At 38.8% G+C, this 15,611-nt stretch overlaps 1 pseudogene; it reads left to right on the top strand.

Moving 5' to 3' along the window:
• Positions 14,738 to 15,266, top strand: LOC108638451 (annotated as a pseudogene).

Genomic DNA, 15,611 nt, shown 5'->3' with positions numbered 1-15,611 from the left:
CTGCGAGCTAAATAGCTGAGCCACCTTCACACTCAACCCTCACTGGGGCAGAGCTACCACAGGCAAAAAAAAAGTCTCACGTCTATGAGTGCAGGTCCAACTCTTTGTGACCCTATAGACTGTGGCCTGGCAGGCTTCTGTCAGGGGGGTTCTCCAGCCAAAAATACTGGAGTGTATTGGCCAGTACTGGTTGCCATACCCTTCTAGAGCATATTTCCTGCTGCCCTAGCTGCCAACTCCCCTGAGTACCTGGTGCTGCCAGAACCCCTGTGACCCAAGCAGCTGCACCACCTCCACACCTGGCTCTCACAGGGCCAAACCCAAGTCCTCCAGGGCCGCCTCAGGAGCAAACCTCAGTGGATCAGCCACATGCAGAGGTGGAAATAAAACCACAATTGAAACCCAGGGGCAGTGTGGCTAAGGAAGAAGATCCAAAACCTTCCCACCTGCTGTACAAGCTGCAGATTAGATCCACATGATCAACTAGGCAGACTCTGTGTCTATGGAAGATACAAAAGGACATTGAGAGCTCCCACAAAAGAAAGTGCACTAGTTCTGACAGCTGTGGACACTGGAGGCAAGAACACACAGGAGTAGGACCAGATCAGAATCTGAGCTGCCCCCACAGCAGGTCTAGAGATCAGGACAGTGTTGGAGGACATCCCAGGGAGGTGAGGTGGACTGACTCCCAGAGAGGGAAAGGACTCTGACAGCACAGACTCAAGAAAAAGATTTACTATTCTGACGTTTTGATTTGTTCTGCAGATTCTTTTGGATCTTTTTTCTGCCCCCCCCCCCCCCCCCCCAACCCATTGTTCTTGTCAGTTTCACTGGCGCTATGAAATCTAATTAAGCTTTTGAGTTGTTGTTTTTTCTCTCGGTCACATTTTTTTTATTGTTGTTATAAACCTCTGCCTCTACATTGGGCTTTTGCAGTTCCGTGGAGTTTTCTTTTTTTTTTTTTTAACTTAATTTTAATTTTTTAAACCTATTACTATTTTTATACACTTATTTCTTTGTTTGCTTTTCCTACTGTTCTTTTCCCCTTGCAGTTAACCTTTAATGTATATAAATCTTTATCTACCTCTGTTTATCTTTGCAGATCTATTCTTTCTCTTCTTTCTTTCCTTTCCTCTTAACATATTTGTTAGTTTCATTTTCATTGCTTTATTCCCCAGTTTTCACCTTTCCTTAGTTTTGTTTTCCAGTCTGTGCTTTAGTTAGTTTTGTTCGTAACTGGTAGATAAAATATTTGATTTCCTTTGTTCACCAGGTCAATCTGTAGTACTTCATTTTTCTTGGGATGTCTTGATTTTGCTTATGGGTGTATATGCATATGTGTATATTCAGTTACACTTTTTATTGTTGTTATAAACCTCTTCCTCTATGTTGGGCTTTTGCAGTTCTGTGGAGTTTTCCTTTTTTTTTTCTCCTTCTTCCTTTTTTTTTCTTTTCTATTTTAAAATTTTAATTTTTAATTTTTAAACCTATTATATTCTTCTACATTTATTCCTTTGTTTATGTTTCCTGCTGTTCTTTTCTGCTTGCAGTTAAACTTTATATAAATTTTCTTCATCTACCTCTATTTAACATTGCATATCTATTCTTTCTTCCCTTTCCTCTCAATATATTTGTTAGTTTTGCTTTCATTGCTTTATTTTCCACTTGGCACTTGTTTTAGTTTTGTTTTCCAGTGTGTGTTTTAGTTAGTTTTGCTCTTCACTGGTAGATATAATTTTTGATTTCCTTTGTTTGCTGGGTCAATCTACTGTACTTTATTTTTGTTGGACTGTTTTGACTTTGCTTTTGGGGCTACATGTTTTTGTGTATATTCCATTATTTTAGTTATCATTTGCCTGATTTTGTAACTGCCATTTGTCTGGGGTTCATCTTTGTTTTCTCATTTGGGGGTATTTGTTTGAATCTCAGTTAAAGCAATAACAAACCACTTGTGAAATCTTTGTTCCTGAGCAGAGATCAAACCCTGAGCCTTTGAAGTGGGAGCACTGACTCCAAGACCCTAGGCTACCAGAGAACTAACCCTAGGGAGTATCAAATAGTGAGAACTCACACAAAGGAAACCACTTGAATGCAAGACCAGGCATCACCCAACCTCCAGTAGCACCCTGTATATAATGCCTCATCTAAACAACAAGCAAACCAAAAATACAAACCCAATCATCAGCAGACAGGATTACCACCTCACTCAGCCTTCCCATCAGAGGAAAAACAAACAAACAAACAAAAATTCAGCACCAATCTAACCCTATTCGAAGCTTACACAAACCACTGGACCTAACTTAGGAGGGCCAAAGCCAAAAGGAAGAAAGAATTCAACCTTGAACCCTGGGAAAAGGAGACCTCAAACACAACCAATTTTTTTTTTTTAATGAAAAGGCAGAGAAATATTACACAAATGATGGGAAAAAACTAGAAACATAGAAGTCCAAATAAATGAAGAGGAAATAGGCAAACTACCTAAAAAAATAATTCAGAAAAATGGTAATAAAGGTGATCAAAAACGAAAACAAAATGGAGAAAATACAAAAATCAATTAACAAAGACGTAGAGACAACACAATTACTGAAATTAAAAATATTCTAGAAGGAATCAATAGCAAAATATCTGAAGCAGAAGAGTAAATCAGTGAGCTAGAAGATAAAATGGTGGAAATGACTTCTGAAGAGCAGAATAAAGTAAAAAGAATGAAAAGAACTGAGGATAGTCTCAGAGACCTCTGGGACAATATCAAACACACTAACATTGAATTACAGGGATCCCAGAAGAAGAAGAGAAAAAGAAAGGGTATAAGAAAATTTTTGAAGAGATTATAGATGAAAATTTCCCCAACATGGAAAAGGAAATAGTGAATCAAGTCCAAGAGGCACAAAGAGTCCCATACAGGAGAAACCCAAGGAGAAACATGCCAAGACACGTACTAATCAAGCTAACAAAGACTAAACACAAAGAAAGAATAGTAAAAGCAGCAAGGGAGAAGCAACAAGTACCATATAAGGGAAACTCCATCCGTTTAACAGCTGATCTTTCAGCAGAAACTCTGTAGGCCAGAAGGGAATCAGTTCAGTCAGTCAGTTCAGTCACTCAGTCATGTCCGACTCTTCACGACCCCATGAATCGCAGCACGCCAGGCTTCCCTGTCCATCACCATCTCCCGGAGTTCACTCAGACTCACATCCATCGAGTCAGTGATGCCACCCAGCCATCTCATCCTCTGTCGTCCCCTTCTCCTCCTGCCCCCAATCCCTCCCAGCATCACAGTCTTTTCCAATGAGTCAACTCTTTGCATGAGGTGGCCAAAGGACTGGAGTTTCAGCTTTAGCATCATTCCTTCCAAAGAAATCCCAGGACGGATCTCCTTTAGGATGGATTGGTTGGATCTCCTTGCAGTCCAAGGGACTCCAAGAGTCTTCTCCAACACCGCAGTTCAAAAGCATCAATTCTTCAGCGCTTAGCCTTCTTCACAGTCCAACCCTCACATCCATACATGACTACTGGAAAAACCATAGCCTTGACTAGATGGACCTTAGTCGGCAAAGTAATGTCTCTGCTTTTGAATATGCTGTCTAGGGTGGTCATAACTTTTCTTCCAAGGAGTAAGCATCTTTTAATTTCATGGCTGCAGCCACCATCTGCAGTGATTCTGGAGCCCCAAAAAATAAAGTCTGACACTGTTTCCACTGTTTCCCCATCTATTTCCCATGAAGTGATGGGACCAGATGCCATGATCTTCCTTTTCTGAATGTTGAGCTTTAAGCCAACTTTTTCACTCTCCTCTTTCACTTTCATCAAGAGGCTTTTTAGTTCCTCTTCACTTTCTGCCATAAGTGTGGTGTCATCTGCATATCTGAGGTTCTTGATATTTCTCCCACCAATCTTGATTCCAGCTTGTGTTTCTTCCAGTCCAGTGTTTCTCATGATGTACTCTACATATAAGTTAAATAAGCAGGGTGACAATATACAGCCTTGACGTACACCTTTTCCTATTTGGAACCAGTCTGTTGTTCCATGTCCAGTTCTAACTGTTGCTTCCTGACCTGCATACAGATTTCTCAAGAGGCACGTCAGGTGGTCTGGTATTCCCATCTCTCTCAGAATTTTCCACAGTTTATTGTGATCCAGAATGGCAGGATATATTTAAAGTACTAAAAGGAAATTAGCTACAACCAAGATTACTGTATCCAGCAAGGATCTCAGTCAAAATTGATGGAGAATTAGAAAGCTTTTCAGACAAGCAAAGCTTAAGAGAATTCAGTACCACCAAACCAGCTTTACAATAAATGTTAAAGGTAATTATATAGTCAAGAAATACAAGAGAAAAAAAAAAAGATCTACAAAATTAACCCCAAACAAGAAAATGGCAATAGGAACATATATATCAATAATTACTTTAAATGTAAATGGATTAAATGCTCCAACCAAAAGACACAGACTGGCTGAATGAATACGAAAACAAAACCCATATATATGCTGTCTACAAGAAACCCACTTCAGACCTAAAGACACATAGAGACTGAAAGTGAGAGGGTGGGAAAATACATTCCATGCAAATGGGAAGCAAAAGACAGCTGGAGTAGCAATCCTCATATCAGACAATATACCTTAAAATAAAGAAAACTACAAAAGATAAGGAAGGACACTACATAATGATCAAGGGATCAATCCAAGAGGAAGACATAACAATTGGCAAAGACATAAAATGAGAAATTGACAGTAATGCAATAATCAGTTAAGTTCGGTCATGTCTGACTCTTTGCAACCCCATGAATCACAGCACACCAGGCATCCTTGTCCATCACCAACTCCCAGAGTTCACTAAACTCACGTCCATCGAGTCGGTGATGCCATCCCGCCATCTCATCCTCTGTCGTCCCCTTCTCCTCCTGCCCCCAATCCCTCCCAGCATCAGAGTCTTTTCCAATGAGTCAACTCTTCCATGAGGTGGCCAAAGTACTGGGGGCAATAATAGCAGGAGACTTTAACACCCCACTCACACCAATGGACAGATCATCAAAACAAAAATTAATAAGGAAACCCAAGTCTTAAATGATACATTAAAGGCAAGGGACTCATTGATATCTTCAGGACATTCCATCCAAATGCAGAAGAATACACCTTCTTCTGAAGTGCACATGGAACATTCTCCAGGACATCTTGGGTCACAGATCAAACCTCAGTAAATTTATGGAAATTGAAATCATATCAAGCATCTTCTCTGACCACAATGTTATGAGACTAGATATCAATTGTAAGGAAAAATAAATGTAAGAAACACAAACACAAGGAGATTAAACAATGCGTTCCTAAATAACCAACAAGTTAGTGAAGAAAACAAAAGGGAAATCAAAAAATTTCTAGAAACAAATGACAAAGGAAACACAACAACTCAAAACCTATGGATGCAGCAAAAGCTGTTCTAAGAGGGAAGTTGATAGCAACACAATCATAACTCAAGAAACAAGAAAAACATCAAATTGACAACCTAACTTTACACCTAAAACAACTGGAAAAAGAAGAACAAAAAAAAAAAACCTCCCAAATTAGTAGAAGGAAAGAAATCATAAAGAACCAAGCAGAAATAAATGAAAAGGAAATGAAAGAAACAATAGTAAAGATTAATAAAGCTAAAAGCTGGTTCTTTGAAAAAATAAACAAAATTGACAAACTTTTAGCCCAACTCATCAAGAAAAAGAGAGTAGAATCAAATCGACAAAATTAGAAATGAAAAAGGAGAGGTTACAACAAACAATGCAGAAATACAAGGGTTATAAGAGACATTATGAACAGAGTGAGTGAGTGAGTGAGTGAAAATTGCTGAGTCATGTCCGACTCTTTGCAACCCCATGGACTATACAGTCCATGGAATTCTTCAGGCCAGAATACTGGAGTAGGTAGCCTTTCCCTTCTCCAGGGGACCTTCCTGACACAGGAATAGAACCCAGGTCTCCTGCATTGCAGCCAGATTCTTTACCAACTGAGCCACAAGGGAAGCCCAAGATTACCAGAGTGGGTAGCCTCTCCCTTCTTCAATAGACCTTCCTGATCCAATTCAGGGTCTCCTGCATTGCAGGCAGATTCTTTACCAACTGAGCTAACAGGGAAGCCCATTATGAACAACTATATGGTAATAAAATGGATAACCTGAAGAACTGGACAAGTTCTTAGAAAAGTTCAATCTTCCAAGACTGAACCACAAAGAAATAGAGATTATGAACAACCCAATTACAAACACTGAAAATGAAGCTGTGATCAAAAATCTCCTCAAAAACAAAAGCCCAGGACCAGGTGATTTCACCAGAGGATTCTATCAAACATTTAGAGAAGAGCTAATGACTATGCTTCTTAAACTCTTTTTAAAAAGTACAGAGGAAGGAACACTTCCAAACTCATTCTAGGCCACCATCACCCTGATACCAAAACCAAAGACAACACAAAAAAAGAGAACTAAGGGCAATATCACTGATGAATATAGATGCAAAAATCTTCAACAAAATTTTACCAAATAGAATTAAGCAACACATCAAAAAACTCATACACCATGATCAAGGATTATAAGAGATCAAGTTGGGTTTATTCCAAGAATGCAAGGATTCTTCAGTATACACAAATCAATCAATGTGATCCACCATATTAACAAATTGAAAGATAAAGAGCATATGATAATCTCAATAGATGCAGAAAAAGCCTTTGAAAACATTCAGCACCCATTTATGATTAAAACTTCTCAAAAAATGGGCATAGAAGGAACCTACCTCAGCATAGTAAAAGCCATATATGATAAGCCTACAGAAAATGTTATTCTCAATGGTGAAAAACTGAAAGCATTCCCCCAAGATCAGGAACAAGACAAAGGTGTCCACTTTCACCAATATTATTCAACATAGTTCTGGAAGTCCTAGCTATAGCAATCAGAGAAGAAGAAGAAATAAAAGGAATCCGGATCAGAAAAGAAGTAAAACTCTCACTGTTTGCAGATGACATGATACTGTACATAGAAAACCCTAAAGATAGTATCAGAAAACTACTAGAGCTAATCAGTGAATTTAGAAGGTTGCAGGATACAAAACCAATACACAGAAATCACTTGCATTTTGATATAATAACAGTAAAAAATCAGAAAGAAAAATTAAGGAATCAATCCCATTCACCATTGCAACAAAAAGAATTAAGTATCTAGGAATAAACTTACCTAAGGAGACAAAAGAACTGTACACAGGAAATTATAAGACACTAATGAAAGAAATCAAAGATGACATAAACAGATGGAGAGATATTCCACGTTCCTGGGTCAGAAGAATCAATATTGTGAAAATGACTATACTACCAAATGCGATCTACAGATTTAATGTGATCCCTATCAAATTACCAATGGCATTTTTCACAGAATAGAACAAAAAAATTCACAATTCATATGGAAACACAAAAGACCCCGAATGGCCAAAGCAGTCTTGAGAAAGAAGAATGGAACTGGAGGAATCAACCTTCCTGACTTCAGATTATACTACAAAGCTACAGTCATCAAGACAGTATGGTACTGGCACAAAAACAGAAATATAGACCAATGGAACAAGATAGAAAGCCCAGAAATAAACCCAGGCACCTATGGGTACCTTATTTTTTACAAAGTAGGCAAGAATATGCAATGGGGCAAAGATAACCACTTCAATAAACAGTGCTGGGAAAACTGGACAGTTACATGCAAAAGAATGAAATTGGAACACTTCCTAACACCATACACACAGATAAACTCAAAATGGATTAAAGACCTAAATGTAAGATCAGAAACTATAAAACTCTTAGAAGAAAACATAGGTGGAACATTCAATGACATAAATCAAAGCAAGATCCCTATGACCCACCTCCTAGAGTAACGGAAATAAAAACAAATTTAAACAAGTGGGACCTGATTAAACTTGAAAACTTTTGCACAGCAAAGGAAACTATAAGCAAGGTGAAAAGACAAACCTCAGAATGGGAGAAAATAATAGCAAATTAAACAACTGACAAAGGATTAATTTCCAAAATATACAAGCAGCTCATATAACTCAGTACCAGAAAAACAAACAACCCAATCAAAAAGTGGGAAAAAGACCTAAACAGACATTTCTCCAAGGAAGACATACAGATGGCTAACAAACACATGAAAAGATGCTCAACACTGCTCATTATTAGAGAAATGCAAATCAAAACAATGAGATATCACCTCACACCGGACAGAATGCCCCTCATCAAAAAGTCTATAAACAATAAATGCTGGAGAGGGTGTGGAGAAAAAGGAATGTTCTTTCACTGTTGGTGAGAATGTAAATTGATACAGCCACTGTGGAAGACAGTATGGAGATTCCTTAAATAACTAGGAATAAAACCACCATCTGAGCCAGCAATCCCACTCCCAGGCATGTATCCTGAGGAAACCAAAAGAAAAAGACACATGTATCCCACTGTTCATTACAACACTATTTACAATAGCTAGAACATGGAAGCAACATAAATGTCCATCAGCAGATGAATGGATAAAGAAGTTGTGGTACATATATATAATGGCATATTACTCAGCCATATAAAAGAACACATTTGAGTCAATTCTAATGAGGTGGATGAACCTAGAACATATTATACAGAGTGAAGTAAGTCAGAAAGAGACTGATAAATATTGTATTCTAATGCATATATATGGAAGCTAGAAAAATGGTACTGAAGAATTTATTTACAGGGCAGCAATGGGGAAACAGACATAGAGAATAGATTTATGGACATGGGGAGAGGGGAGGAGAGGGTGAGATGTATGGAAAGAGTAACATGGAAACTTATATTACTGTATGTAATGGGATAGCCAATGGGAATTTACTGTATGGCTCAGGAATCTTAAACAGGGGCTCCATGTCAACCAAGAGGGATAGGATGGGGAGGGAGATGAGAGGGAGTTTCAAAAGGGAGGATATATATATACCTATGGCTGATTCGTGTTGAGGTTTGACAGAAAACAACAAAATTCTGTAAAGCAATTATCCTTCAAAAAATAAATTAATTTTAAAAGCCACATTCTTGGAAAACAAAACATTATAGTAAACATGAAAAACTCAGCAAAAGAGTTGGAAGATAAAGCTCAGAAGATTTCCAAGGAAGTAGAACAGAAAAAACTAGAGGTAAAAAAAAATAGTAGATGTTAGAAGAATGAGCCAGAAGATCCAACATCCCAATGATAGGAGTTTAAAAAAAGGAAAGAGGAAGGAAAGCATTATTAAGTCAAGAAGTTTCCTAGAATGGAAGGATATGAATTGTTAGAAATGAAGAGACCACCAAGTGAGCATAATAATAGATGAAAATTGACCCCTACCACGTGGGCTCAGACAGTGTGCACAAAGAGATCATATCCAGAGAGTCAGGAAGCAGAGTGTCTTAAGACTTCTCAAAGGCAACTCCAGGAGAAGAAAGATAAAATTATGTAGAAAATTATTTCCAACCTAAAATCCATTCAAAGTCATACTATCGATATGATCAGAGAATAAAGAATTTCAGGAATGCAAAGTCTCAAAAACTGTTCCCCTCAAGATGCTGATAGACAGTGTGCTCCACACAGCGTAAAGCAAGAACAAGGAATACCTAGGATGCAAGAATAAGAAGATTCCAGGAGGAGCTCGGGGAACTGCAAGAGAGTGGTGAAGGGCACAGAGTCCCACTGCATCTCAGTTCAGTTCAGTCGCTCAGTCGTGTCCAACTCTTTGTGACCACATGAATCATAGCACACCAGGCCTCCCTGTCCATCACCAACTCCCAGAGTTCACTCAAACTCATGTCCATCGAGTTGGTGATGCCATCCAGCCATCTCATCCTCGGTCGTCCCCTTCTCCTCCTGCCCCCAATCCCTCCCAGCATCAGAGTCTTTTCCAATGAGTTAACTCTTCACATGAGGTGGCCAAAGTACTGGAGTTTCAGCTTCAGCATCAGTCCTTCCAATGAACACCCAGGACTGATCTCCTTTAGAATGGATTGGTTGAATCTCCTAACTGTCCAAGGGACTCTCAAGAGTCTTCTCCAACACCACAGTTCAAAAGCATCAATTCTTCAGCACTCAGCCTTCTTCACAGTCCAACTCTCACATCCATACATGACCACTGGAAAAACCATAGCCTCGACTAGAGGGACCTTAGTCGGCAAAGTAATGTCTGTGCTTTTTAATATCATGTCTAGGCTGGTCATAACTTTTCTTCCAAGGAGTAAGCGTCTTTTAATTTCATGGCTGCAGTCACCATCTGCAGTGATTTTGGAGCCCAAAAAAATAAAGTTTGACACTGTTTCCACTATTTCCCCATCTATTTCCCATGAAGTGATGGGACCGGATGCCATGATCTTCGTTTTCTGAATGTTGAGCTTTAAGCCAACTTTTTCACTCTCCTCTTTCACTTTCATCAAGAGGCTTTTTAGTTCCTCTTCACTTTCTGCCATAAGGGTGGTGTCATCTGCATACCTGAGGTTATTGATATTTCTCCCGGCAATCTTGATTTCAGCTTGTGCTTCTTCCAGCCCAGCGTTTCTCATGAGGTACTCTGCACAGAAGTTAAATAAGCAGGGTGACAATATGCAGCCTTGACGTACTCCTTTTCCTATTTAGAACCAGTCTGTTGTTCCATGTCCAGTTCTAAGTGGTGGGCAAGTCAAGAGTTAGGCAAGGTGAGGGCAATCATTAGTAAAATCGCTGCTGTCACAATGCTTTGCAACCCTAAGACAAAGAACCTGGCTTAGATCGTCACCTCACATTTACTCATCCAAAATACCTGCTCAGTGCCCCATGCCCATGGAGTTACTGAAAACATCCTTCTTTCACCTCACTGAAGAGCCCAGAGCCACCCACTCCCTGTGGCTGTATTCCCAGCAGATGCCAGTGTGAGACACACATGCCTGCTCTTCCAGATCCCCAGAGCAATGATCTCTGATTCCCAGGGCTTTCAAGACCCTGCCTGCTGACTTTCCCTGGAGAGAGTCCTGCAAACCCCTAGAGTCAGTGAATCTAGACTGAAATCAGGAGCTATGTATCTTACTATTCTGTATCCCCCATCTTCTTCTGAAACAGCAATGCTGCCTTTTCCTTGCATAACTTGTTTTGTGCTGGCCACAGAGGTACTCAAAACCAAACAGTACATTGTTTCTGGATGCATTATGAGGGAATTAAAATATAAAGGAGTAATTGACACAAAACTGGCGATGGGTGGAGTAAAAGGAATGAGCAGGGAAAGGGTGCCAGGAGTCTCCCCGGGCACTGACAAAGTCCTCGTTCTTTACCTTAATGCTGGGCCTATGGGTGCTTGTGTTACTGCTTTCCTTTCACCCTTCCAGATACCTCTCTTTATACATTCACTTCTATTCTTTCTGTAACAATACGGAATTATAAACCCTCATGGCATTATTATAGAATGTGAATTAGAATAAAAGATTCATTTTTAAAAATCCTGAACAATGGGGAAGAGTATAGGGATACATCTTTAAAGCATGATTTTTCAGTGTAAAAAAATTGTGTAATGCCAAATTATATATTATTTGGTTTGGGAGTCAAATGAATACAAGCTTTAAAATCTATGTTGTATCATCAAAATAGACTTTAAAAAGAAAGAAGCTGCTTTTATAACCTGATATATGGAGTTCTTTCATTTTTCACTCTAAAAAAATCAGTGCCCCCTCCAACACACACACACACTCTGTCTCCGAATTTTGATTTTAAATGATAAGATAGAAGAATTATAACTGTTATTTCAAGAAATTCCCAAAAAGCACCATGTAGACATGTGTAACAAATGGTATAAACAGCTGTGGTTTGTAGATTGGATTATTATCCTCAACTGTCATGTTTATGTCCAAAAAGAATAATAATTACAATGCATTCAAACCCTTCAAATATGCTTAAATTCATGAGTTCATATTGATATCAAGTTTTAAAAAATACTTATTGACTGCCTTATGAGAATGGTAGGGAGCTACCTCATTTTGGAAACAGGCAAGTAAAAATAAAGAATCAAACACCTTTCTTGCCTTTCTTATAAGAAAGGGATCTCATGACAGAAGCACCAACAAGATATGTGAATTAGCCTTGCAAAAACATTCAAACATAATCTGGATATTCTCAGATCATTAGATCTGACTATGAGTTTACAGGATATACGTCTAGAACAATATCTGAAGAATACTTTGCGGGCACAACCACAAATATCCAGACAATGAAAAATTCTGTAGAACAAACAACCTGGTTTCTTCATTAAATAACTGTGAGAGAGAGAAGGTCTACAGAGTAAAAGAGAATTAAAGGCATCCTAATTCAAATGAAGACACTGTAAAAAATTATGACACCATCTGGGACATCTGAACATGGATATTTCATAATATTGTTAGGTTGTAGGTGAGATAGTGATAGAGTAATTGTGTATATGAAAAAAAAAGGTTTATCTTTCAGATATATAGGTTCAAATGCCCCCAGTAAAATAGACTGATGTCTAGGATTTGCTTCAAAATAACTCAGGGAGCTGGAAATGGGTGGATATGGGGATAAGACTGAGTAAGACTGGTCATCTGTCAATAATTGTGGAAGCCAGTGATGGCTGCATAAGATTTGCAAATTATTCTCTTTACTTTTATATTTTTTGAAATTTTCTCACAAGAGAAATTTTTAAAGTTTTTGCCTCAAATAAAATGGTAAATTACTGTGTGGACCACAACAAACTGTGGAAAATTCTCAGAGATGGGAATATCAGACTACCTTACCTCTCTGCTGAGAAACCTGTATGCAGGTCAAGAAGCAACAGTTAAAATTGGACATGGAACAATGGACTGGTTCCAAATTGGGAAAGAAGTATATTAAGGCTGTGTATTATATTGTCACCCTGCTTATTTAACATCTATGCAGAGTACATCATGTGAAATGCCAGGCTGGATGAATGATAAGCTAGAATCAAGATTGCAGGGTAAAATGTCAAGAACCTCATATATGCAGATGATACCACTCTAATGGCAGAATGTGAAGAGGAACTAAAGAGCTTCTTGCTGAAGGAGAAAGAGGAGAGTAAAAAAGCTGGCTTAAAACCCAACATTCAAAAAACTAAGATCATGGCATCCAGTTCCATCACTTCATGGCAAATAGATGGGGAAAAAGTGGAAACAGTGACAGATTTTATTTTCTTTGGCTCCGAAATCACTGCAGATGGTGTCTGCAGCCAAAAAATTAAAATACACTTGCTTCTTGGAAGAAAAGCTATGAGAAACCTAGACAGTGTATTAAAAAGCAGAGACATCACTTTGCTGACAAAGGCCCACATAGTTAAAGTTATGGTTTTTCCAATAGTCACGTATGGATATGAGAGCTGGACCATAAAGAAGACTGAGCACTGAAGAACTGATGCTTTCAAATTGTGTTGGAAAAGACTCTTGAGAGTCCCTTGGACTGCAAGGAGATCAAATCAGTCAATCCTATAGGAAATCAACTCTGAATGTTCATTGGAAGGACTGATGCTGAAGCTGAAGCTCCAATACTTTGGCCACCTGATGCAAAGAGCTGACTCATTGGAAGACACTGATGCTGGGAAAGATTGAGGGCAGGAAGAAAAGGGGGTGATAGAATGCTATGAGATGGTCAAATGGTATCACTGATTCAAAGGACATGAGTTTGAGCAAACTCAGGGAGATAGTGAAGGACAGGGGTGTTTGGCATGCTAAAAGGTTCACGGGGTTGCAAAGAGTCGGACATGACTGAGCAACTGATTGACAAAATGTATGATGTATGATTAACAAAGGGTTTCTGACATTAATACAAAAAATTTCTTACCTATAAATGAGAAAAAGAAGTCACAAAAGCACAAAGAATATGGACATGCTTCACCAGAAAAGAGATACAAATGTCCAATTAATATATGAAAAAGAATTTGAACTCCTTAATATTAAAGAAATACAAGCAGTCAGCCTAATTCTGGAGAAGAAAGTGAAGGAGTAATTATGAGATTTCTCATAGACTGAGGCGAAAAAGAAGGGTCAGCATCCAAGCAAGTCTCTTGAGATATACTATATACTCTGCGTGTGTGTGCACACATAAATAAAATGTATGAACAAAGCCAAGAGCACAATTTTAAACAGTTATATACATTCTTACTTCATTAAACACACCATTGTGATAAAATTAGACCAAAAATTTTAATCTAAAAGTTAAGAAAGTGCTTCAAAATTATTTTCAATGAGATGGTACTTTGTATTCTGCCTAGGACTCCAGTCCTATATCTATAGGTTAAAACATTCTCCAAGAAAAGTTTAATGCCAACATAAAGGGTGTTGTCCATGCCAAAGACAATTTCCCAAGACATGGAAGATGATTGAGCAGACTCTAAGATGTTTAAAGCCACCTTAAGTAAGGAAAATGCTGATAACCTCCTGACATTACCAAGCCCATTTTCCAGTGGAAAAAAAAATGCTATTGCTACAAATAAACATCACTGTACATCATGGAGTTAAACAAAACACACAACGAACTGAATTTAAAAAGTGAAAACAATAGAAAATTATCATTAAAAGTAAAAAGGAGCAACAACTGAAAAATGAGACCAACTCTATCAAGATTTATGATGCAATTTTTTTCCCAAATTGGGGCAATTTCAACTAACTGAGAATGCACATCTAAGAGATATACAACCTAACTAGCATTGCATCTCAGAACATTTTTCCCTATACAAAAATAATTCAGAGAGACGCTGCTTTTTTTTTCCGGGTTCGGAGCCGTTCCGGATGCTTTAGGCTGTCGGATGTCTGATCTCCGGATAAGTGAGGCGTTTCTGTACATGGATTATCTGTGTTTTAGAGCACTCTGCTGCAAGGGTCCACCGCCTGCACGCCCAGAGTATGACCTGGTCTGCATAGGCCTCACGGGCTCTGGCAAGACCAGCCTGCTGTCCAAGCTCTGCAGCGAAAGCCCTGACAGTGTTGTGTCAACAACAGGTTTTAGTATAAAAGCAGTGCCATTCCAGAATGCCATCTTGAATGTAAAAGAACTTGGAGGGGCTGATAATATCCGGAAATACTGGAGCCGCTACTACCAAGGATCTCAAGGGGTAATATTTGTATTAGACAGTGCCTCTTCAGAAGATGATTTAGAGACTGCTAGAAATGAACTGCACTCAGCTCTTCAGCACCCACAATTATGCACTTTACCCTTTTTAATACTGGCCAATCATCAAGACAAGCCAGCTGCTCGATCAGTACAAGAGAATATAAGAAGCTAACTTTTGTATGCATGCCATGGCATTTCTGGACTAAGTCAAGTCTTCCAAAAAAGTGAGAACTATGAGACAAACCAGTATTCATGGAGACATATCCTTGAAATACGAGCAAGCCCACTAATGCTATATTTGGAAAAGTGTGTTTGATCATTCCCTGGTGGCTAAGTCAGTAAAGAATCCACCTGCAATGTGGGAGACCTGGGTTCGATCCCTGGTTGGGATGATCCCCTGGAGGAGGGTATGACAACCCACTCCAGTATTCTTGCCAGGAGAGTCCCCGTGGACAGAAGAGCCTGGCTATAGTCTATGAGGTCACAAAGAGTCGGACACGACTGAGCGACTAAGCAG

This window comes from Capra hircus, chromosome 21 (genome assembly GCF_001704415.2).
Source record: "Capra hircus breed San Clemente chromosome 21, ASM170441v1, whole genome shotgun sequence".
NCBI classification, from domain to species: domain Eukaryota; kingdom Metazoa; phylum Chordata; class Mammalia; order Artiodactyla; family Bovidae; genus Capra; species Capra hircus.
This window is presented reverse-complemented; position numbering and strand designations above follow the sequence as displayed.